Source organism: Balaenoptera borealis (assembly GCF_965194805.1).
Source record: "Balaenoptera borealis genome assembly, chromosome: 2".
Classification (NCBI taxonomy): domain Eukaryota; kingdom Metazoa; phylum Chordata; class Mammalia; order Artiodactyla; family Balaenopteridae; genus Balaenoptera; species Balaenoptera borealis.
This window is the reverse complement of record NC_138867.1, coordinates 57,451,803-57,476,558: the sequence shown is the minus strand read 5'-3', so window position 1 is coordinate 57,476,558 and position 24,756 is coordinate 57,451,803. Positions and strand designations below refer to the sequence as shown.

The following is a 24,756-nucleotide window of genomic DNA, read 5'->3' as shown; positions in this document are numbered from 1 at the left end:
AGATATTTTTAATTTTTTGAGGAACCTCCATACTGTTTTGCATTGTGACTATACCAATTTACATTCCCACCAACAGTACACAGGGGTTCCCTTTTCTCCACATCCTCACCAACGCTCGTTATTTCTTTTTGATAAAAGTCATTCTGACAAGTGTGAGGTGATATCTTATTATGGTTTTGATTTTCATTTCCCTGATGATTAGTGGTGGTGGGCATCTTTTCATGGACTGGTTGGCCATCTGTATGTCTTTGGAAAAATGTCTGTTCAGATCCTCTGACCATTTTTTAATCAGATTGTTTTTTTTTTTTATATTGAGTTGTATAAGTTCTCTCTGTATTTTTTATATTAACCCCTTATTGGACATATCATTTGCAAATATCTTCTCCCATTCAGCCATTCAGGATGTTGCCTTTTCATTTTGTTGATGGTTTCCTTTGCCATGCAAAAGCTTTTTAGTTTGGTGTAGCGCCATTTGTTTATTTTTGTTTTTTGGTTTTTTTGGGTTTTTTTGGCTGTGCTATGTGGCTTGTGGGATCTTAGTTCCCTGACCAGGGATTGAACCTACACAGAAAGCACAGAGTCCTAATCACTGGACCGCCAGGGAATTCCCTGTTTATTTTTGCTTTTGTTGCCCTTGTCTGAGGAGATGGATCCAAAAAAATACTGCTAATGCTGATGTGAAATATCATACATAATGCCTATATTTTCTTTTAAGAGCTTTGTGGTTTCATGTCTTACATTTAAGTCTTTAATCTGTTTTGAGTTTATTTTCATACATGGTGTAAAAAAGTTGTCTAGTTTCATTCTTTTACATATAACTCTACAGTTTTGCCACCACCACTTATTGAAGAGTCTGTCTTTCCCCTATTTTGTATTCTTGCCACCTTTGTTGTAGATTAATTGTACATTTAAGTGTGGGTTCATTTCTGGGCTCTGTATTCTGTTCAGTTGATCTATATGTCTGTTTTTGTGCCAGTACCATACTGTTTTGATGACTGTAACTTAGTAGTATAGTTTGAAATCAGGGACCATGATACCTTCAACTTTTCTTTCTTAAGATTGCTTTGGCTATTTGAGGTTAAGATTTGTTCTTTTTCTGTGAAAAATGCAATGGGTATTTTGATAGAGATTGCATTGAATCTGTAGATTGCTTTCGGTGTTATGGACATTTTGACCATAATAATTCTTCCAATCCATGAACACAGAATAGCTTTCTATTTATTTGAGTTGCCTACAATTTCATTCATCAGTGTTTTACAGTTTTCAGAGCACAGGTCTTTCACCTCCTTGAGCAAATTAATTCCTAGGTATTTTATTCTTTTTGATGCAGTTCTAAATGGATTGTTTTCTTAATTTCTCTGTCTGCTAATTCATTATTAAGGTATAAAAATGCAACAGGTTTCTGTATATTCATTTTGTATCCTGAAACTATACTAATTTTTTTTTAGTTCTAATAGTCTTTTTGCTGGCATCTTTAAGGTTTTCTATATATAGTATAATGTTGTCTGCAAATAGTGACAGTTTTATTTCTTCCTGTCCAATTTGGTTGACTTTTTGTTTGTTTTTTGTCCATGCTGCACAGCATGTGGGATCCTAGTTCCCCGACCAGGGATCAAACCCACACCCCCTGCAGTGGAAGCACAGAGTCTTAACCACTGGACCACCAGGGAGGTCCCTGGATGACTTTTATTTATTTTCTTGTCTGACTGCTCTGACTGGGATGTCTATGTTGAATAACAGTGGCAAGAGTGTCCTTGTCTTGTTCTCAATTTTAGAGGAAAAGCTTTCAGCTTTCCAGTATTGTGTATGAAGTTAGCTATGGGTTTGTCATATATGGCCTTAATTATGTTGAGGTATGTTCCCTCTGTAACCACTTTGTTGAGAGCTTTTATCATAAATGGATGTTGAATTTTTGTCAGCAGCTTTTTCTGCATCTACTTATATGATTTTTATTCTTCAGTTTGTTAATACGGTATATAACATTGATGGATTTGTAGATATTGAACCATCCTTGCATCCCTGGGATAAATCCCACTTGGTTATAGCGTATGATCCTTTTAATGTATTGTTGAATTCAGTTTGCTAATATTTTGTTGAGGATTTTTGCATCTTTGTTCATCAGTGATATTGGCCTATAATTTTCTTTTTTTATAGTGTCTTTGTCTGGTTTGGATCGGTTAATGCTGGACTCATGGAATGAATTTGGAAGCATTCCTTATTCTTCCGTGTTTTGAAACAGTTTGAGAAGGGTAGGTATTAATTAACTGTTACTTAAATGTTTGGTAGAATTTACCTGTGAAGCTGTCTGATCCTGGACTTCTATTTGTTGGCAGTTTTTGGTTACTGATTCAATTTCATTACTAGTAAACAGTCTGTTCAGATTTTCTGTTCTTCCTGATTCATTCTTGGAAAATTGTACGTTTCTAGGAATTTATCCATTTCTTCTATGTTGTCCAGTTTGTTGGTGTAATTGTGGTAGTCTCATGATTCTTTGTATTTCTGTGGTATTAATTGTAACTTCTGCCCTTTCATTTCTGATTTTATTTGGGGCCCCTCTTTCTCTTGATGAGTCTTGCTAAAGGTTTATAAATTTTGTTTATCTTTTCAAAGAACCAGCTCTTAGTTTCACGGATCTTTTTAAATGATTTTTTTTAGCCTCTATTTCATTTATTTCTGCTCTAATCTTTATTATTTCCTGACTTCTACTAACTTTGGGCTTTGTTCTTCTTTTTCTAGTTCCTTTATATGTAAAGTTAGATTGTTTATTTGAGATTTTTCTTGTTCTTGAGGCAGGCCTGTATTGCTATGAACTACCCAATTAGAATTGCTATTGCTGTGTCCCATAGATTTTGGAAAATTGTGTTTCCATTTTCATTTGTCTCAAGGTATTTTTTTAATTTCCTTTTTCATTTCTTCATTAAACCATTGGTGGATTAGTAAAAAGTTGTTTAGTCGCCACATGTTATGTGTTTTCCAGTTTTCTTCTTATAACTGATTACTGGTTTCATACTGTTGTGGTTAGAAAAGATGCGTGATATGATTTCAGTCTCCTTATATTTATTGAGACTTGTTTCGTGGACTAACGTGATCTCTCCTAGACAGTGTTTCATGTGCACTTGAAAAGAATGCATGCCCTGCAGTTTTGGGGGGTTTTTTTCTTTTTTGTTGTTTTTTTTCTTAACGTCTTTATTGGAGTATAATAATTGCTTTACAGTGTTGTGTTAGTTTCTCCTGTATAACAAAATGAATCAGCTATATGTATACGTATATCCCCATATCCCCTCCCTCTTGCATCTCCCTCCCACCCTCCTTATCCCACCCCTCTAGGTGGTCGCAAAGCACCAAGCTGATCTCCCTGTGCCATGCAGCTGCTTCCCACTAGCTAGCTATTTTACATTTGGTAGTGTATACATATCAATGCTACTCTCTCCCTTCGTCCCAGCTTACCCTTCCCCCTCCCCGTGTCCTCAAGTCCATTCTCTAGGTCTGTGTCTTTATTTCTGTCCTGCCCCTAGGTTCATCAGAACCATTTTTTTTTTTTATATTCTATCTATATGTGTTAGCATACGGTATTTGTTTTTCTCTTTCTGACTTACTTCACTCTGTATGACAGACTCTAGGTCCATCCACCTCACTACAAATAACTGAATTTCGTTTCTTTTTATGGCCGAGTAATATTCCATTGTATATATGTGCCACATCTTCTTTATCCATTCATCTGTCGATGGACACTTAGGTTGCTTCCATGTCCTGGCTATTGTAAATAGTGCTGCAATGAACATTGTGGTACATGACTCCTTTTGAATTATGGTTTTCTCAGCGTATATGCCCAGTAGTGGGATTGTTGGGTCATACGGTAGTTCTATTTTTAGTTTTTTAAGGAACCTCCATACTGTTCTCCATAGTGGCTGTATCAATTTACATTCCCACCAACAGTGCAAGAGTGTTCCCTTTTCTCCACACCCTCTCCAGCATTTGTTGTTTGTAGATTTTTTGACAGTGGCTACTCTGACTGGTGTGAGGTGGTACCTCATTGTAGTTTTGATTTGCATTTCTCTAATGATTAGTGATATTGAACATCTTTTCATGTGTTTCTTGGCAATCTATGTATCTTCTTTGAAGAAATGTCTATTTAGATCTTCTGCCTATTTTTGGGTTGGGTTGTTTGTTTTTTTGATATTGAGCTGCATGAGCTGCTTGTATATTTTGGAGATTAATCCTTTGTCCGTTGCTTCATTTGGAAATATTTTCTCCCATTCTGAGGGTTGTCTTTTCGTCTTGTTCATGGTTTCCTTTGCTGTGCAAAAGCTTTTAAGTTTCATTAGGTCCCATTTGTTTATTTTCGTTTTTATTTCCATTTCTCTAGGAGGTGGGTCAAAAAGGATCTTGCTGTGATTTATGTCATAGAGTGTTCTGCCTATGTTTTCCTCTAAGAGTTTTATAATATCTGGCCATACATTTAGGTCTGTAATCCATTTTGAGTTTACTTTTGGGTTTGCTGTTAGGGAGTGTTCTAATTTCATTCTTTTACATGTAGCTGTCCAGTTTTCCCAGCACCACTTATTGAAGAGGCTGTCTTTTCTCCATTGTATATTCTTGCCTCCTTTATCAAAGATAAGATGACCATAGGTGCGTGGGTTTATCTCTGGGCTTTCTATCCTGTTCCATTGATCTATATTTCTGTTTTTGTGCCAGTACCATATTGTCTTCATTACTGTAGCCTTGTAGTATAGTCTGAAGTCCAGGAGCCTGATTCCTCCCGCTCCATTTTTCTTTCTCAAGATCGTTTTGGCTATTTGGGGTCTTTTGTGTTTCCATACAAATTGTGCAATTTTTTGTTCTGGTTCTGTGAAAAACGCCATTGGCAGTCTGATAGGGATTGCACTGAATCTGTAGATTGCTTTGGGTAGTAGAGTCATTTTCACAATGTTGATTCTTCCTCTCCAAGAACATAGTATATCTCTTCATCTGTTTGTATCATCTTTAATTTCTTTCATCAGTGTCTTATAGTTTTCTGCATACAGGTCTTTTGTCTCCTTAGGTAGGTTTATTCCTAGGTATTTTATTCTTTTTGTTGTAGTAGTAAATGGGAGTTTTTCCTTAATTTCTCTTTCAGATTTTTCATCATTAGTGTATAGGAATGCAAGAGATTTCTGTGCATTAATTTTGTATCCTGCTACTCTACCAAATTCATTGATTAGCTCTAGTAGTTTTCAGGTAGCATCTTTAGGGTTCTCTATGTATAGTATCATGTCATCTGCAAACAGTGACAGTTTTACTTCTGCTTTTCCGGTTTGGATTCCTTTTATTTCTTTTTCTTCTCTGATTGCTGTGGCTAAAACTTCCAAAACTATGTTGAATAATAGTGGTAAGAGTGTGCAACCTTGTCTTGTTTCTGATCTTAGAGGAAATGGTTTCAGTTTTTCACCATTGAGAACGATGTTGGCTGTGGATTTGTCATATACGGCCTTTATTTTGTTGAGGTAGGTTCCCTCTATGCCTACTTTCTGGAGAGTTTTTATCATAAATGGGTATTGCATTTTGTCAAAAGCTTTTTCTGCATCTATTGAGATGATCATATGGTTTTTCTCCTTCAATTTGTTAATATGGTGTATCACATTGATTGATTTGCATATATTGAAGAATCCTTACATTCCTGGGATAAACCCCAGTTGATCATGGTGTATGATCCTTTTAATGTGCCATTGGATTCTATTTGCTAGTATTTTGTTGAGGATTTTTGCATCTATGTTCATCAGAGATATTGGCCTGTAGTTTTCTTTCTTTGTGACATCTTTGTCTGGTTTTGGTATCAGGGTGATGGTGGCCTCATAGAATGGGTTTGGGAGTGTTCTTCACTCTGAAATATATTGGAAGAGTTTGAGAAGGATAGGTGTTAGCTCTTCTCTAAATGTTTGATAGAATTTGCCTGTGAAGCCATCTGGTCCTGGGCTTTTGTTTGTTGGAACATTTTTAATCACAGTCTCAATTTCAGTGCTTATGATTGGTCTGTTTATATTTTCTGTTTCTTCCTGGTTCAGTCTCAGAAGGTTGTGCTTTTCTAAGAATGTGTCCATTTCTTTCACGTTGTCCATTTTATTGGCATATAGTTGCTTATAGAAATCTCTCATGATCCTTTGTATTTCTGCAGTGTCAGTTGTTACTTCTCCTTTTTCATTTCTAATTCTGTTGATTTGAGTCTTTTCCCTTTTTTCTTGATGAGTCTGGCTAATGGTTTATCAATTTTGTTTATCTTCTCAAAGAACCAGCTTTTAGTTTTATTGATCTTTGCTATTGTTTTCTTCATTTCTATTTCATTTATTTCTGCTCTGATTTTTATGATTTCTTTCCTTCTACTGACTTTGGGTTTTCTTTGTTATTTTTTCTCTAATTGTTTTAAGTGTAAGGTTGGATTGTTTGTTTGATATTTTTCTTGTTTCTTGAGTTGAGATTCAATTGCTATAAACTTCCCTCTTAGAACTGCTTTTGCTGCATCCCATAGCTTTTGGGTTGTTGTGTTTTCATTGTTATTGTTTCTGTGTATTTTTAAATTTCTTCTTTGATTTCTTCAGTGATCTCTTGGTTATTTAGTAGTGTATTGTTTAGCCTCCATGTGTTTGTATTTTTTACAGATTTTTTTCTGTAATTGGTATCTAGTCTCATAGCACTGTGGTCGGAAAAGATACTTGACATGATTTCAATTTTCTTAAATTTACCAAGGCTTGATTTGTGACCCAAGATATGGTCTATTCTGGAGAATGTTCCATGAGCACTTGAGAAGAAAGTGTGTTCTGTTGTTTTTGGATGGAATGTCCTATAAATATCAATTAAGTCCATCTTGTTTAATGTATCATTTAAAGCTTGTGTTTCCTATTTATTTTCATTTTGGATGATCTGTCCATTGGTGAAAGTGGGGTGTTAAAGTCCCCTACTCTGATTGTGTTACTGTCGATTTCCCCTTTTATGGCTGTTAGTATTTGCCTTATGTATTGAGGTGCTCCTATGTTGGGTGCATAAGTATTTACAATTGTTATATCTTCTTCTTGGATTGATCCCTTTATCATTACATAGTGTCCTTCTTTGTCTATTGTAATAGTCTTTATTTTAAAGTCTATTTTGTCTGATATGAGAATTGCTACTCCAGCTTTCTTTTGATTTCCATTTGCATGGAATATCTTTTTCCATTCCCTCACTTTCAGTCTGTATGTGTCCCTAGGTCTGAAGTGGGTCTCTTGTGGACAGCATATGTACGGATCTTGTTTTTGTATCCATTCAGCCAGTCTGTGTCTTTAGGTTGGAGCATTTAATCCATTTACATTTAAGGTAATTATTGATATGTATGTTCCTATTACCATTTTCTTAATTGTTTTGGGTTTGTTTTTGTAAGTCATTTCTTTCTCTTGTGTTTCCTACCTAGAGACTTTCTGTTAGCATTTGTTGTAAAGCTGGTTTGGTGGTGCTGAATTCTATTAACTTTTGCTTATCTGTAAAGGTTTTAATTTCTCCATTGAATGTGAATGAGATCCTTGCTGGGTAGAGTAATCTTGGTTGTAGGTTTTTTCCTTTCATCACTTTAAATATGTCCTGCCACTCCCTTCTGGCTTGCAGAGTTTCTGCTGAAAAATCAGCTGTTAACCTTATGGGGATTCCCTTATATGTTATTTGTTGCTTTTCCCTTGCTGCTTTTAATATTTTTTCTTTGTATTTAATTTTTGATAGTTTGATTAATAAGTGTCTCAGCGTGTCTCTCTTTGGGTTTATTCTGTATGGTACTCTCTGTGCTTCCTGGACTTGACTATTTCCCTTCCCATGTTAGGGAAGTTTTTGACTATAATCTCTTCAAATATTTTCTCAGACCCTTTCTTTTTCTCTTCTTCTTCTGGGACCCCTATAATTCAAATGTTGGTGTGTTTAATATTGTCCCAGAGGTCTCTGAGACTGTCCTCAATACTTTTCATTCTTTTTTCTTTATTCTTCTCCCTGGCAGTTATTTCCACCATTTTATCTTCCAGCTCACTTATCCGTTCTTCTGCCTCAGTTATTCTGTTATTGATTCCTTCTAGAATATTTTTAATTTCAGTAATTGTGTTGTTCATCACTGTTTGTTTGCTCTTTAGTTCTTCTAGATCTTTGTTAAATGTTTCTTGTATTTTCTCCATTCTGTTTCTGAGATTTTGGATCATCTTTACTATCATTACTCTGAATTCTTTTTCGGGTAGATTGCCTATTTCGTCTTCATTTATTTGGTCTTGTAGGTTTTTATCTTGCTTTTTCATCTGTAACATATTTTTTTGTCATTTCTTTTTTTTTTTTTTTTTGATGGGTGGTGCTGTATTGCTGTCTTACTGGTTGTTTGGCCTGAGATGTCCAGCACTGGAGTTTGCAGGCAGTTGGATAGAGCTGGGTCTTGGTGCTGAGATGAGGACCTCTGGGAGGCCTCACTCTGATTGATATTCCCTGGGGTCTGAGGTTCTTCGTTAGTCCAGCAGTTTGGACTTGGAGCTCCCACCAAAGGAGCCTGGGCCCGACCTCCGGCCTGGGAACCAAGATCACGCAAGCTTTGTGGTGGGGTTAAAAAAAAAAAAAAAAAAAAAAGCAGTACAATATCAAAGAATAAAAAATAAAATAAAATTAGAAAGATAAAAAGTATATTAGGAAAAATTATAATTGAAACAACTGCAACAAGGTAAAATAAAACCACAACAGAAAAAAGAAAAAAAAAGGGGGATGGAAACAAGCCAAAAGGAGAAATCACTAACAAAGTATAAAGAATAAAATAAAATTAGAAAAATAAAAGATTTATTAGGAAAATTTAAAATATGAAAGAATCAACAACAATGAATCAACAAGGCAAAACAGAACCCCAATCTAAGAAAGGAAGAAAGAAAAAGAAAAAGCCTTGGCTCTGGTGGTGGAGTTTAGGCGAGGGGTGGAACTTAGGCAGGGGTGGGGTTTAAGGTGGGGCAGGACCTAGGCAGGAGTGGGGGGTGACGTTTGAGCATGTGGCAGGGCCTAGGCGGGGCAATGTTCAGGCATGGGGTGGTGCCTCTGCTTAGGACCTGCACGGAAGGGGAGAGGCAGTATGTCTAAAGGAAGGTCTCTGGAATGTTGAGTTCTGGAGTTTGGAGGTAGGGCCCTGAGTGAGGGTGTGTGGGTGGGGTTTAGGCCCAGCTTGTTGGAGGGGGTCTCCAAGTGTAGAAGTAGGGCCCTGGGTGGGCGTGTAGGGGCGGGGCTTGGGTTCTGCACGGCAGGAGGGAGGCTCCGAGGACAGAGGATTAGGCCTGGGAACCCAACAGGCTCCCCAGTACCTAAATGGACAGGGAAAGCACTGGCCACGTTCCCTTCTTTCCCTTAGTGCCCCTCCCCCACCGTCTCCCCCAACGTCTCCCCCTTTGCCGCTGGACCCCTAACCATGGGTGGGTCCCGCTGGTTGTAGGAACTCCTTCCCTCCCCAGCCACCCCTCAGGGGTGCCAGTCCTGGAGGTCCAGCCTTTACTTTTGCTCCCCCTTCCCTCCCTCCCACTCCCTCAGGACCCGCATGGCTGGAGGGGACCTAGGTGGGCAGAGGGTCAGGCCCAGGATCTGAACAGGTTCCTGGGGGTCCAAGTGGGCAGGGGAAACCTGACCACAGTCCCTTTTGATCCTCTGCCCTCCCAATGGTTCCCCAATATACCCCTTCAGGCGTGGGATCCCTTCCCCTCCCCCAGCCGCCCCTCAGGGGTACCAGTCCCGTCCTGCCTCCACTTCTCCTCCTTCACTCCCCCCACGCCCCACGTGGGGGTTCCTCCCGTCCCCTTTGGTGTCCGTGGTCCCCCACTGGTGCCTGCTAGGTGCCCTAGTTGTACGGAGATGTGGATTCCGTGTCCTCCTAGTACGCCATCTTGACTCTGCCCCCTCTCCAGTTTTTGTATGGAATGTCCGGCATATATGTATTAAGTACATCTGGTTTAATGTGTTGTTTAAAGCCAGTGTTTGCTTATTGATTTGTCTGTCCAGATAATCTATCCATTTGATATACGTGGGATATGAAAGTCCCCCGCTATTATTGTATTGCTATTAATTTCTCCCTTTATGTCAATATTTGCTTTATGTATTTAGGTGCTCCTATGTTGAGTGCATAGGTATTTATGAATGTTATATCCTCTTCTTGGATTGACCCCTTTATCATTATGAAAGGCCTTCTTAGTCTCTTATTACAATCTTTATTTACAGTCTGTTTTGTTTTATATGTGTATTGCTACCACAGCTTTCTTTTTGTTTCTATTTGCATGGCATATCCTTTCCCATCCCTTCACTTTCAGTCAGTGTGTCTTTAAATCTGAAGTGAATCTCCTGTTGGCAGCATATAGATTGGTCTTTTTTTTTAAAATCAATTCAGCCACACTGTGTCTTTAGTCCATTTACATTTAAAGTGATAAATGATAGTTATATGCTTATTGCCATTTTGTTAATTGTTCTGGTTGTTTTTGTAGTTCTTCTCTGTTCCCTATTTTCTCTTTTGTCTCTTCCCTTGTAGTTTGATGATTTTGTATAGAGTTATATATGTTCTATATAACTATATATAAACTATATTTCTTTAGTGTTATAGCTTGTGTATCCATTTTAAGTTTTTGGTTTGTGGTTAAGTTCGAACGCATTCTAAAAACATTACATTTTTTCTCCCCCTCCCACATTTTATGTTTTTATTTTTTAATTGTGATATAGTTTATTTACAATATTATATAAATTTGAGGTGTACAACATAGTGATTCACAATTTTTAAAGATTATATTCCATTAGTAGTTATTATAGGACTTCCCTGGTGGTCCAGTGGTTAAGACTGCGCTTCCAATGCAGGGGGCAAGGGTTCGATCCCTGGTCAGGGAAGTTCCGCCTGCTGCGCAGTGCAGCCAAAAAAAAAAACTGGTTACTATAAATTATCGGCTATATCCCCTGTGATATATCCTTATAGCTTATTCCTTTTATACCTAGTAGTTTGTACCTCTTAATCCCCTACCTCAATCTTGCCCCTCCCTCCTTCCCACTCCCTACTGGTAACCACTAGTTTGTTCTCTATATCTGTGAGTCTGTTTCTCTTTTGTTATATTCACTAATTTACTTTATTTTTTAGATTCCACATATAAGTGATAACATAAGTATTTGTCTTTCTCTGTCTGAGTTATTTCACTCAGCAAAATACCCTCTAAGTCCATACTTGGTGCAAATGGCAAAATTTCATTCTTTTTTATGGCTGAGTATTTAATTGTGTGTGTGTATACACACACACAGACCACATCTTCTTTACCCATTTATCTGTTGATGAACACTTAGATTGTGTCCATATCTTGGCTATTGTAAATAGTGGTGCTGTGAACATTGGACTGCATGCATCTTTTCAAATTAGTGTTTTCATTTTCTTCAAATACCCAGGAGTGGAATTGCTGGATCATGTGGTACTTCTATTTTTAGTTTTTTAGCACCTTCCATGGTGTTTTACACAGTGGCTGCGCCAATTTACATACCCACCAACAGTGCACAAGTCTCCACATCCTACACTTTATGTTTTTGACATCACATTTTACATCTTTTTATTTTGTGTATTACTTAACTACTAATTGTAGTTATAGTTTATTTTGCCACTGTTGTCTTTTAATCTTCATACTAGCTTTTACTGGCTGATCCACTGCCTTTACTATATATACTTGCCAATTTTAGTCTGTTCTGAGACTCTTCAAAAATTTATGACTTGAGGATTTTTAATTTGGAAATACATTAACTTAGAGAAACTGAGGTTTGAGACCTTGTTCTGTATGAAGTAAATATGCATAATTATTACAAAAAGAATAAAAATACCATTGAAGTAATAAATAACTTTAAAGTATTCAGATACTTCATTTTTCACATCATGCAATTCAACAGGTTTTTACTGATCATCTATTATGTCTGCCACTACATGAATGGACATATCTTCAAGAGTTACATAATATCTTAACACATTATTGACCAGAGACGTAGTAATACGTCTTTTGTTACCCTAACGTTATTGACTGGAGACGTTTCTTTCTTTCTTTTTTTTTTTCATAAATTTATTTATTTATTTATTTATTTATTTTTGGCTGCTTTGGGTCTTTGTTGCTGCGTGGGCTTTCTCTAGTTGCAACGAGTGGGGGATACTCTTCATTGAGGTGTGCGGGCTTCTCATTGTGGTGGCTTCTCTTGTTGTGGAGCGTGGGCTCTAGGTGCACGGGCTTCAGTAGTTGTGGCATGCGGGCTCAATAGTTGTGGCTCATGGGCTCTAGAGCGCAGGCTCAGCAGTTGTGCACAGGCTTAGTTGCTCTGCGACATGTGGGATCTTCCCGGACCAGGGATTGAACCCGTGTCCCCTGCATTGGCAGGCAGATTCTTTTTTTAATTTTTATTTTTTTATTAATTTATTTATTTTTGGCTGCGTCCTTTGTCTGGTTGCAGAGAGTGGGGGCTGTTCTTTGTTCTGGTACACAGGCTTCTCATTGCATTGGCTTCTCTTGTTGCGGAGCATGGGCTCTAGGCTTGCGGGCTTCAGGAGTTGTGGCTTGCGTGCTCTAGAGCGCAGTCTTAGTAGTTGTGGTGTACGGGCTTAGTTGGTCCACGGCATGTGGGATCTTCCTGGACCAGGGCTCAAACCCACGTCCCCTGCATTGGCAGGCGGATTCTTAACCACTGCACCACGAGGGAAGTCACGGGAGATGTTTCAATATTCATTCATATAACAAATTACTGGACACAGGCATTAGTTTCTGCAAAAATCCCCTGGTCAATAATGAGTTAATGATGGTTCTGGTGATCTTGTGATAGATCATGTACCAATGGTACCGCCCTTAAATAGGATGGAATCCTGCATGTGCCTAATACGAATGAGGCAAACGTGAAGTTTTTTAGCCTGAGTTATCTTCCTATTAACACAGATTTTCAGTTAAAGTAAAGCTTTGTTCTATTTTTTGGGTGATCACAAGGGCAAAAGGATTACAACAGCTTAAGTTACTTTCTAATAAAAGATATAATAGGGCTTCCCTGGTGGCTCAGTGGTTAAGAATCCGCCTGCCAATTCAGGGGACACGGTTCGAGCCCTGGTCCAGGAAGATCCCACATGCTGTGGAGCAACTAAGCCTGTGCACCACAAGTACTGAGCCTGTGCTCTAGAGCCCACGAGCCACAACTACTGAGCCCACATGCCACAACTACTGAAGCCCGCGCCTAGAGCCTGTGCTCCACAGGGAGAAGACACTGCAATTAGAAACCCGCACACCGCAAGGAAGAGTAACCTCCGCTCGCCGCAGCTAGAGAAGCCTGTGCAGTAACAAAGACCAAGTACAGACAAAAATTAATAAATAAAATAATAAATTAAAAAAATAAAATATTTTAAAAAAGGTATAATGAAGAAGTCTGCTTGTATCACAAAGATTCTTTATGGGTCTGATTTCTGTAATCCTGTCTTCAGAATTTCTATACAGAATGGTAAGCCTTGAGTACAAAGAGCTTGTTATGCTTTAAGCCATATCCTTTATTTCCTTTTTTTAAAAATGAATAATTTCCATGTTTAAAATATCCTGTGTAGTGGAATGTCTTTGGGCTTTTAAAATTTTAATTCTTAAAAATCTAGGAAAAACTATGGTGTCCGAAAGAACATATGTATTAGGGTAAGGAAGATCTCTAGGTTGTAATTAATCATTAAAATTTAAATGCAGGGGACTTCCCTGGCAGTCCAGTGGTTAGGACTCCGCCCTTCCACTGCAGGGGGTGCAGGTTTGATCCGTGGTCAGGGAACTAAGATCCCACATGCCACATAGCGTGGCCAAAAAAAAAAAAAATTAAATCCAAAATTCAATGTTCTTGATTAAATTTTATGGCACTTACTTAAATGAACTCATTATTCAGATAAAGCATTTAATTTTTAACTTCAACGTGATTCTATAGGTAAATTCTTAATTGCCTTTGGTGATGAGGACCTATTAAAAAAAATTCAATTGAAGAATTGAATTATTTCTATGGAATTGTCAATCATGGTTTTCTATTAGATCAAATTGAGTAAAAACACTTATTAAACTGCTTCTTACAACTTTACCTACTGAAGTACTACTTGCTATATAGTAATCACATATTGGAATATATTGTCTTTACAGATGGCCAAGTCATGAAAATATCACTGAGAAAAGAAGAATGACTATAAGTTGCTCAAATGCACTTCCCTATAAATTCCAGAAAGGTTTAAAACCTACTACACGCTTTTCCTTTTGCTCCTTAAAACCAAACAAAAACCTTTTAGATAGCCCTAATTAGCTAATACACATCAAAAGATCACAGGTAGCCTTTTATTGGAGCATTTGCCTGGGAAAATTGATTTTAAAATAACATAACTTTTATAGAAATACTTTCTATGTCACATACTACTCTTGCTCCTTTATCAGTTGGATGTGACTTTGCTTGCTGGTATATCAGTACAGGAACATTTCCTGGCACTATGGTTTGGTGGTTGCACGAAATTGCCTTCCAACCTGGCTACAATCAAGACACAGTGCTATTGGAAATTCCCTGGCGGTCCAGTGGTTAGGACTCTGCGCTTCTGCGGGGGGCCTTGGTTCAATCCCTGGTCAGGGAACTAAGATCCTGCAAGATGCTCGGTGAGGCCAAAAAAGAAAAAAAGACACAATCCTATTGAATACTTGCCTTTTATAAACTGTGTCACAAAGACTTTTGTCAAGGACTTTTGGGTGGGGGAGGGCATCAAGGCTCATTTGGCCTTGTACCACTCAAAGTATCTATTAGGGTGGCTTACGAATGGACATTTAATATAGAGTTATGTATTTTAATGTATGCTTGGAAGAAATTTAACCACATCTAACCTGTGATTTCATGGTATATTGAAATTTCTGTTTGCAAATAGAATCATTAGTTAACTTATTAATAACTACATTATTTGAAAGGATGAGACACTCCAGAGTCCAAGGAAAAGTTGAAGACTCAAGGCTTTGGAAAGGTCCAGAGTTAGAACAGCTCCAGGTACTATGAGACAGTTCTTTCCCACAGTGCTGATATCAGGTTGAAATTCTGACAACCATTTTTTTTTTTTAATTTTTATTTATTTATTTATTTATGGCTGTGTTGGGTCTTCGTTTCTGTGCGAGGGCTTTCTCTAGTTGTGGCAAGCGGGGGCCACTCCTCATCGCGGTGCGCGGGCCTTTCACTATTGGCCTCTCTTGTTGCGGAGCACAGGCTCCAGACGCGCAGGCTCAGTAGTTGTGGCTCACGGGCCCAGCCGCTCCGCGGCATGTGGGATCTTCCCAGACCAGGGCTCGAAGCCGCGTCCCCTGCACTGGCAGGCAGATTCTCAACCACTGCGCCACCAGGGAAGCCCCTGACAACCATTTTTAGTATTTATGTCACACACAGTGCCTCCAAATGGACTAGTTTGGGTTATGTGCACACTCCTCAGTGAGAGGAGGGCAGGTTGCCTAAGTTGACGGTATAACTAAGACTATCCAGTGAGGACTAGGTGGTCCCCCAAACAAACCTGGGGTTCTGTTGCCGGAAGGAAAGGGGAATGGCTGCTGAGCAGTCCAATACTCTTATTCCAAGGCTATGACTGGAGTTTAAAACTACAGATAAATGATATGGCAAATCGTGGAGGCAGTAAGTGATTGTGTGTGGTGTGGGAAACTATGACGAAGCTTAGAGCATTCTTATCTCTATCAACTTTCACAGCCCCAAAATCCAATGCCTACTCATTATAGAAAATTGGGAAAAGGCAACAAAAGGGCTAAAAGAAATTTAGCAATAAATTAGGCAGTTACTTAAAAAACTAAACATACTCTTTCTATCTAACCCAGTAATTGCACTCCTGGGTATTTATTCCAGTGAAATGATAATAAAGAGCATATATTTTAAATGTACATGTTGATTGACCTTTACATATAAATATTCCACCCAGATCAAGATATGTAGACATTTCTAGCACCTTAACAGGCTCTCTGTGACCACTTTAGATTATACCCTCTATCAGATAATACCTATCACCATAGATTAGTTCTGCCTGTTTTTAAATTTCATGTAAGTGGAACCATGTAGTATGTACTCTTGTGAGTTTGACTTCTTTGCTCAACATTGTATCTCTGTGACTCCTCTGTCATGTGTGTAGCAGTAATTCAGTCTTTCATTGCTGTGTAGCATTCTGTTATATGAAGATACCATGATTTAGTTATTTACTTTTCATGGACATTTGGATTGCTCTTAGTTTGCGGCTATTATGAATATTTCTGCCATAACATTTATATAGATATCTCTTGGTGGTCATAAGCACTTATTTCTGTTGAATATATGCCTAGGAGTGGAATTCTTGGTCATATTTGGGGTATATAAAATAGTTGTGTATTTCTCTCAATGCTCATGTAAAAGTGTGTGTGTGTGTGTGTGTGTGTATATATATATATATATATATATATATATATATATATATATATATAGAATTAAGGGAGATGGGGAGTTTCCTAGGGCTGCCGTAACAAATCACCACAAACTTGGTGGCTTGCAACAACAGAACTTTATTCTCTCACACTTCTAGAGGCCAGAAGTCTAAAAGCAAGGTGTCAGCAGGGCCAGACTTCCTCTCAAGATTCTAGGGGAAAATCCTAGCTTGCCTCTTCTAGCTTCTAGAGGCTCCAGGCTTTACTTGGCTTGTGGCAGCATAACTCCTATCTCTGCCTTTGTCTTCACGTGGTCTTCTTTTCTCTGTCTTCTTCCTGTCTCTTCTAAGGACATTCGTCACTGGATTTAGGGCCCAGTCTAATCCAGGTGATCTCATCTCAAGATCCTTATTACATCAGCAAAACCATTTTCCCAAATAAGGTCACATTCATAGGTGTCTGGTGGACATATCATTTTGGGGACCACCATTCAACCCAGTACAGGGGAGTTTTTTTAAACAAAAATGGGAAACTTAGTTGTAACTTGGTACTTTTTTGAAAATAGCCATGGCTACAGGTCAGTGCATACAGGTCTAACCATGGTATGGTTGTACAGTAATTTATCCAGTCATTTGCTTACTCGTGGACAATCAGGATGTTTGGAAGCTTTTGTCACTATGAACAGTTCTGTAATGTATGTCGGCATCCTTATCCCCATGTACTGGTGCATTTATTTCTCTAAGAATCAATTCTTAAAGATAGGATCCCTAGGGCAAAGGTATACTTGTTTGTAATTTTAACAGATATTGTCCAACAAGAGTTTAGTTCTTCATATCCCCATGTCCTCAATAACATTAGATACTATTAATCTCTAATAATTTTGCCGACCCGAGTGAAAAATGGTATCTTAGGTTTTTTTTGTATAATTTTATTACAAAATTTTTTTAAAAAAACAAAATGCAACATTCTCATTCTAGAAAACCCCAAATTTACTATTGATACTAATTTCTATGAGTTTGCTGTGCTACCATACACAAGTCAAGAAGTTAAAGAAATCATTAAATATTCAGAAACATTCAACATCAGAAGCTTTAAAATCTAACTGTATGTAGTAACCCCTCAAAAAGCTACAACCTGCATTTTTAAAAAAGTATTTTCTATACAAAGAATCTTATCAGCTATACAAAAATCTGTACAGTTTTTATACTGAAGCTAATATTGAGCTGCACTTGAATTCACATTCTTAGCAAAACAATTGCCTAAGCACACACGCACACTCCACACACATCATTACAGGATAGCCATTTACTCCCCATCTTCATCCTCTTCCTCCTCATCTTCATCTTCCTCTTCCTCCTTATCTTCTGGTTCATTCTTCTTGGAGCCTGTTGGCCTGCCAGGGCCCTTCTTTCCTGCTTCACTCTTGCCCTTGGCACGGTATGCGGCAATATCCTTTTCATATTTCTCCTTTAGCTTAGCTGCTTTCTGTTCATAGGGTTGTTTACCTTTGGCTGACTGCTCAGACCACATTTCACCCACTTTTTTTGCAGTATCTCCAATGGATAAGCCAGGGTGTTCACTTTTGATCTTTGGGCGATGTTCGGAGCAAAACCGGAAGAAGGCAGATGGAGGCCTTTTAGGCGCATTGGGATCTTTTTTCTTTCCCTTCTTGTCACCTTTGGAAGGAACATAATTTTTCATCTCCCTGTCATAGCGAGCTTTGTCACTTTTTGCCATATCTTCAAACTTGGATTTTTCCTTGGCAGACATGGTCTTCCATCTCTCGGGACATTTCTTGGAGAAATCGGCGAAGTTGGCTGAGGAGTCGGGGTGTTTCTTCTTGTGCTCCTCGCGGCAGGTCTGCATGAAGAAGGCATACGAGGACATCTTGCCCCGCGGCTTGTTGGGGTTGCCCTTCCCCATGATGCTGCTGCGGCGGCGGCGGCGGCGGCGCGTCCACCTGGCGGTAGCTGTTTCTCACAGTACCGCGCAGTGGCCGGGTCCGACCGTGACGCTGCTGCCCGCGGCTCCGGCGCGAACTGGTCCGTCGCTAACGCAATCCTCCGCCTCTTGTTTTGCAGACTTCTCCGCGCCTGGTATCTTAGTTTTTAATTTGCAGTTCTCTGACCAGAGAGGTTGAGCATTTTTTCATGTATTTATTGGACATTTGGATTTTCTTTCTTTTTAAATTTTTATTTATTTTTATTATCAGATTGATTGGCCATGTGGCTTGCAGAATCTTAGTTCCCCAACCAGGGATTGAACCCGGGCCCTTTCAGTGAAAGCACTGAGTCCTAACCACTGGACTGCGGGGAAATTAATTCCCTGGATTTTCCTTTTATTTGGGGGGGGGGTGTTATATATGTATATTTTAATATTTATTTATTTGGTTGCACCGGGTCTTAGTTGCGGCACGTGAGCTCCTTAGTTGTGGCATGCAAACCCTTAGTTGGGGTATGCATATGGGATCTAGTTCCCTGCCCAGGGATCCAACCCAGGCCCCCCGCATTGGGGGCAGACTCTTAACCACTGCACCACCAGGAAAGTCCCATGGATTTTCCTTTTTGTGAAATACCTATGTTTTTTCTCTCTGCTTTATGCTTTTTGTTTCACTTAGTCTTCACATGTAGGTGCTACGGTTATGTCCATTTTTATAGATTTCATAGAAATTGAGATTTTGGTTAAGGAATTTACCCAAGGTCGCGCAGCTAGTAAGTGGCAGGTTAAGGATATAAATCCAAGCAGACAGAATACAGAGCTTCCAGAGTATGGGCATATGTTCATATTTATTGGCCCTTTTGGTTTTTTCTTCTATGAATAGCTTGCTTTGCTGTTATTTTTATTTGACAAAGTTTTTCTTTAATATAAAAGAATATTCGTTTCTCTTATGTTACAAATATTTTCTAAACTATTGTTTGTCCTTTCATTTTATTTATGTTGCTTTTGCCACAATTTTTATTCACATGATCAAATGCCTAGTTTCTTTTTTTTAATTGAAGTATAGTTGATTTACAGTATTGTGTTAGGTGTACAGCAAAGTGATTCAGTTATACATATATATACCTATTCTTTTTCAGATTCTTTTCCCTTATAGGTTATTACAAAATATTGAGTATAGTTCCCTGTGCTATACAATAGGTCCTTGTTGGTTATCTGTTTTATATATAATAGTGTGTATATGGTAATCCCAAACTCCTAATTTATCCCCTCCCTTTCCCCTTTGGTAACCATAAGTTTGCTTTCTATGTCTGTGGGTCTGTTTCTGTTTTGCATATACGTTCATTTGTATTTTTTTTTTTTTTTAGATTCCACATATAAGCAATATATTTTTCTTTCTCTGGCTTACTTCACTTAGTATGTTAATCTCTGGGTCCATCCATGTTGCTGCAAATGACATTATTTCATTTTTTTATGGCTGAGTAATATTCCATTGTGTATATATACCACATCATTTTTTTCTTTTTATTTATTTTATTTTTGTCTGTGTTGGGTCTTCATTGCTGCACACAGGCTTTTCTCTGGTTGTGGCGAGGGGGGGCTACTCTTAGTTGCCATGCGCAGGCTTCTCACTGCGGTGGCCTCTCTTGTTGTGGAGCACAGGCTCCAGTAGTTGTGGCACACGGTCTCAGTAGTTGTGGCTCGCAGGCTCTAGAGTGCAGGCTCAGTAGTTGTGGCACACGGGCTTAGTTGCTCCGCGGCATGTGGGATCTTCTCAGACCAGGGATTGAACCCGTGTCCCCTGCACTGGCAGGCGGATTCCCAACCACTGTGCCGCCAGGGAAGCCCTATACCATGTCTTCTTTATCCATTCATCTGTCCATGGACATTTAGTTTGCTTCCATGTTTTGGTTATTGTAAATAGTGCTGCAATGAACTTTGGGGTGCATGTATCTTTTCAAATTATGGTTTTCTCCAGATATATGCCCATGAGGAGTGGGACTGCAGGATCATGTTGTAGCTCTATTTTTAGATTTTTAAGAAACCTCCACACTGTTCTCCATAATGGCTGTACCAATTTACATTCCCACCAACAGTGTAGGAGGGTTCCCTTTTTCCACACCCTCTCCAGCATTTATTATTTGTAGACTTTTTGATAATTGCCATTCTGACCGGTGTGAGGTGATACCTCATCGTAATTTTTAATTAAATGTCTAGTTTCTTTATTAACTGAAGATGCAGACTGACAGCCCACAGACTTGTCCTGACATGTTAAAAAATTTTTTTTCCACTTTTTCTTACATTGAAGTATACTTGATTTACAATGTTGTGTTTATTTCTACTGTACAGCAAAGTGATTCAGTTATACATATATACATATTCTTTTCCATTATGGTCTGTCACAATATACTGAATATAGTTCCCTGTGCTATACAGTAGGACCTTGTTGTTTATCCATTCTATATATAATAGCTTGCTTCTGCTAAACCCAAACTCCCACTCCATCCCTCCCCCATCCCCTCCCCCCCAAAATTTTTAATATGAACTTGAATGCCTTTGGGCAGGGAGTGGGTGGAATGAGTGGGGGGGTGGGGTGGAGGGATAGTCTCGAGGTAACTGATTACAGTACCCACCACCCCTTATTGCTTACTCCTCTTTAACGCATCTCCTTTACCTGCCCGACCCCCAAAATGTATTCGAGTTTTCAATCCTTGCATAGTTTCTTATTTCTGTCTTAAAATCTCCTCCATCCCAAGTTTATAAAAGTCACCTAGAATGTATTTTGGTATATGATGTGAGGGTAATGAATCCAAGCCTTACATACTGGATGTCTAATTAGATCTGTGTCATTTATGAATTATACTACCATTTGTCCATAATATCGTTCAAATATTCTTCCAAAACATCATTTGGAATTTTCAACTTTCTGCTGCGGTAATAGTTCAGTGAGCAGTCTTTTTTTTTTTTTTATTGGAGTGTAGTTGCTTTACAATGTTGTGTTAGTTTCTGCTGTACAGCAAAGTGAATCAGCTATACGTTTACGTATATCCCCTCTTTTTTGGATTTCCTTCCCATTTAGGTCACCACAGAGCATTGAGTAGAGTTCCCTGTGCCATACAGTAGGTTCTCATTAGTTATCTATTTTATACACAGTAGTGTATATATGTCAATCCCAATCAGTGAGCATTCTTGTACACAAATCACTGACACATCTCTGATCTCCTGACCCTAGACTCTGAAGGTAAGGTAAGGGTAAGGAACTAATTAATTTTGGCCTTCTCTTTTGTTTATTCGCTATTCTACATGACAATACCAATATATATTATCCTAACTGGAAACTTGATCACTAGTCATTTGAATCCTTTATTTTATCATCGGCAAGTTCCAAGAGTCACCAAATATAGGTTTTTGGTATGAGAATTCCATATGCAGAAAGATTGGTTCCAGTTCATGAAGTTAAATTTTTCTTTCTTCTAAGATTTATTTTATAACCGTGTTAAGAAAAGTTCTACATCAGGGACTTCACAGCATGGCACCGTGGTTAAGAATCCGCCTGCTAGTGCAGGGGACACGGGTTCGAGCCCTGGTCTGGGAAGATCCCACAGGCCACAGAGCAACTAAGCTCGTGTGCCACAACTACTGAAGCCCGCACTCTAGAGCCCGTGCTTAACAAGAGAAGCCACCGCACTGAGAAGCCTGCGCCTCGCAACGAAGACCCAGCGCAGCCAAAAATAAAATAAATAAATTTTTAAAATGTTCTACATCATTGTTGGTTAGATTACACAACAACAGTCTGCCTTGAAACCAGTATGCTGTTCTCAAGGTCATCAAAGACATTCTGTCCTTTTAGTTCTTCAGAGAAAAAAATGGTTTGACTTCTAATTTACTTCTTGCCATGTAAGATTTAAAAGCAAATACTTACACATCAATTTATTTGTGCAGCAATTAATCTGTGAAGCCATGATTTGCTGTTAACTTTAATCCAAACTGCCTGTTAGCATTTCACCATAACTTTAAAACTGCACCATGTGACAGTGGGAAGGTTACTTTAGGCAAAAGAGCTATTGCCAGGAAAGAGTTCTGTTTCTCTGAGCCTTTTTGAACTGCTGTCACTTTCCTCACCAATTGAATCAGATGCTAAGAAATGGCCCAACAGACCCTCTTTGGGGCCTCTCATGTACCTGCCAGCTTCCTTTCCTGCTCACCTGGGGGCAGATAAGTGCTTTCTAAAAAATATTCTGGACTATCTACGTGACTTTCCAGCAAATTCTTTATAAAGCTGGGTAAGCTTCACCTCGGATATGGCCAGATCATCAAAATTTGAATTTTATGGAGGTCTACTTAATGAGATTCTTTCTTATGCAAGTGCAATTTATGCACTTGTGAATAACCTTCCTCTTTTTGAATCTGGTAGTCTAGCCTGCAGACAAAAGTGCCAGAGCTGGGTTGGGTTCCCACAATTCATTGATTTACCAGACTTTCCTGGCACCACTTACTCTGGATTGGCCTGGTAGAAGGAACAGAGATAACAACATGAAGACGCCTGGTCACAGGTGCTGCTAGCAGGGAAAACAGAATACGAAAATAAAGTGTTGTGTGTACAAGGCAGAACCATGAGGACTAGCCTGTAAGAGGATCCTGGGGCCTCAGAAAATGGAGCTGTTCCTGCAGCTGGGGGATTTACACATTCAGCCATGTGTATGGGGGACCTGCCAGGTGCCAGGCACGGTACTCAGATTGGCAACCCCCCATGATCATAAAGTTAAATTTAATGTTTACGTAAGTGCCTTCAAATCTGATGAAACGGTTTCCTTTGGAAATCCTCTACATTATGCTTTGAGTGCTTTGTCTATCATATGGAATAACTGTAAAATACGTATAGTGATTCAAATCTGGATGTCACCATCAAGAAAAAAAGAACATGTTTTCTTCGAGGACAAAAATGCCATAGGTTCATTTTTGTTGAGGAACAAGGTAGGTGGAAATCTACTTATCTACTTCCTGATAAGTAGAAATACTTTTTCAACAAAGAACTTGCCATTTAAAATTCATTAAAGCGAATTCCTCCTTGAAATCATTATACTAAGTGAAAAAAGACACAAAAGGTCACATGTGATATGATTCCATTTATATGAAATATCCAGAGCAAGTAAATCTATAGAGACAGTGGTTGTGAAAGGAGGAGAGACTGTGGAGTGACTTATAATGGATACAAGGTTTCTTTTGGGGGCGATGAAAATGTTCTGGAATTAGATAGTGGTGGTAGCTGCACAATCTTGTGACCATACCAAAACCCACTAAATTGCATGCTTTAAAATGATGAATTTTATGGTATGTAAATTCTATCTAAAAAATAAATAAATAAAAAGAAACCTGGTTCCAAATTGTTTAAATTTCTGTATCATATGCCACTGTGAGAATTATGATTGAACAAATCTAAGTGAGCTTTTAAAAAATACATCTAAAAAAAAAAAATTAAAAAAAAAAATACATCTATTTCTGGTATCTACAGAAGCCAAGGGAAGCCATCAAAGTTCCCTGGGTGACCTTTAAAAAAAAGAAAAAATTACAATAGGTACTTGGAAGCCATTTAGCAACCCTAAATGTTTAATAAAGAATACTGGAAAAGTAGAGGGTAAGCTCGTACTAAGAACTAAAAGCCTGCTTGACCCATGTAAAGACAAACATGAAAAAACGAGCAAACAAAAAGCACATTCTTAAACAGAATACAACAATTCATCTCATATTTTTAAATTCAAAAAGTTACTAAAGGGCTTCCCTGGTGGTGCAGTGGTTAAGAATCTGCCTGCCAATGCAAGGGACACGGGTTTGAGCCCTGGTCTGGGAAGATCCCAAATGCCGCGGAGCGGCTGAGCCCGTGCACCACAACTACTGAGCCTGAGCTCTAGAGCCTGCGAGCCACAGCTACTGAAGCGCACGTGCCTAGAGCCCGTGCTCCGCAGCACGAGAAGCCACCGCAATGAGAAGCCCCCGCACAGCAACAAAGACCCAACGCAGCCATAAATAAACAAACAAATAAATACATAAATTAAAAAAAAATTACTAGAGAAGATTTGGGATAAGAGATATTAAACTAAATGCCAAGGTTGGGAAATGTTACAGAGATGCTGGATTCCAGGCATTTGTGTAAACGCTCTGTGCCTCAGTTTCCCATCTTTAAATGAGAAAATAGCCCCTAATTCATAGGGTTGTGAAAATAAAATTAAAATAAGTATATAAAACTCTTAAAAGCACTTTTTAAAAATGGTAGCTATATTATTATTGGTTACCAAGGGACTGCTTTTTATTTTACTGCTTGCTTACCCATATTTTCTAAGTGACCTGCAACGAACGCTATTTTCCTAAGAGGATTTATTATTTAAAACAAACAAACAAACAAACT

At 38.6% G+C, this 24,756-nt stretch overlaps 1 pseudogene across 1 annotated transcript; it reads right to left on the bottom strand.

Annotated features, from left to right (window-relative positions):
• Positions 1-1,899: 1,899 nt before the first annotated feature.
• On the bottom strand, positions 1,900-23,811 carry LOC309619261 (high mobility group protein B2 pseudogene; annotated as a pseudogene). The gene has a single exon. The product of its transcript is annotated as a high mobility group protein B2 pseudogene (transcript).
• Between the last annotated feature and the right edge of the window lie 945 nt (positions 23,812-24,756).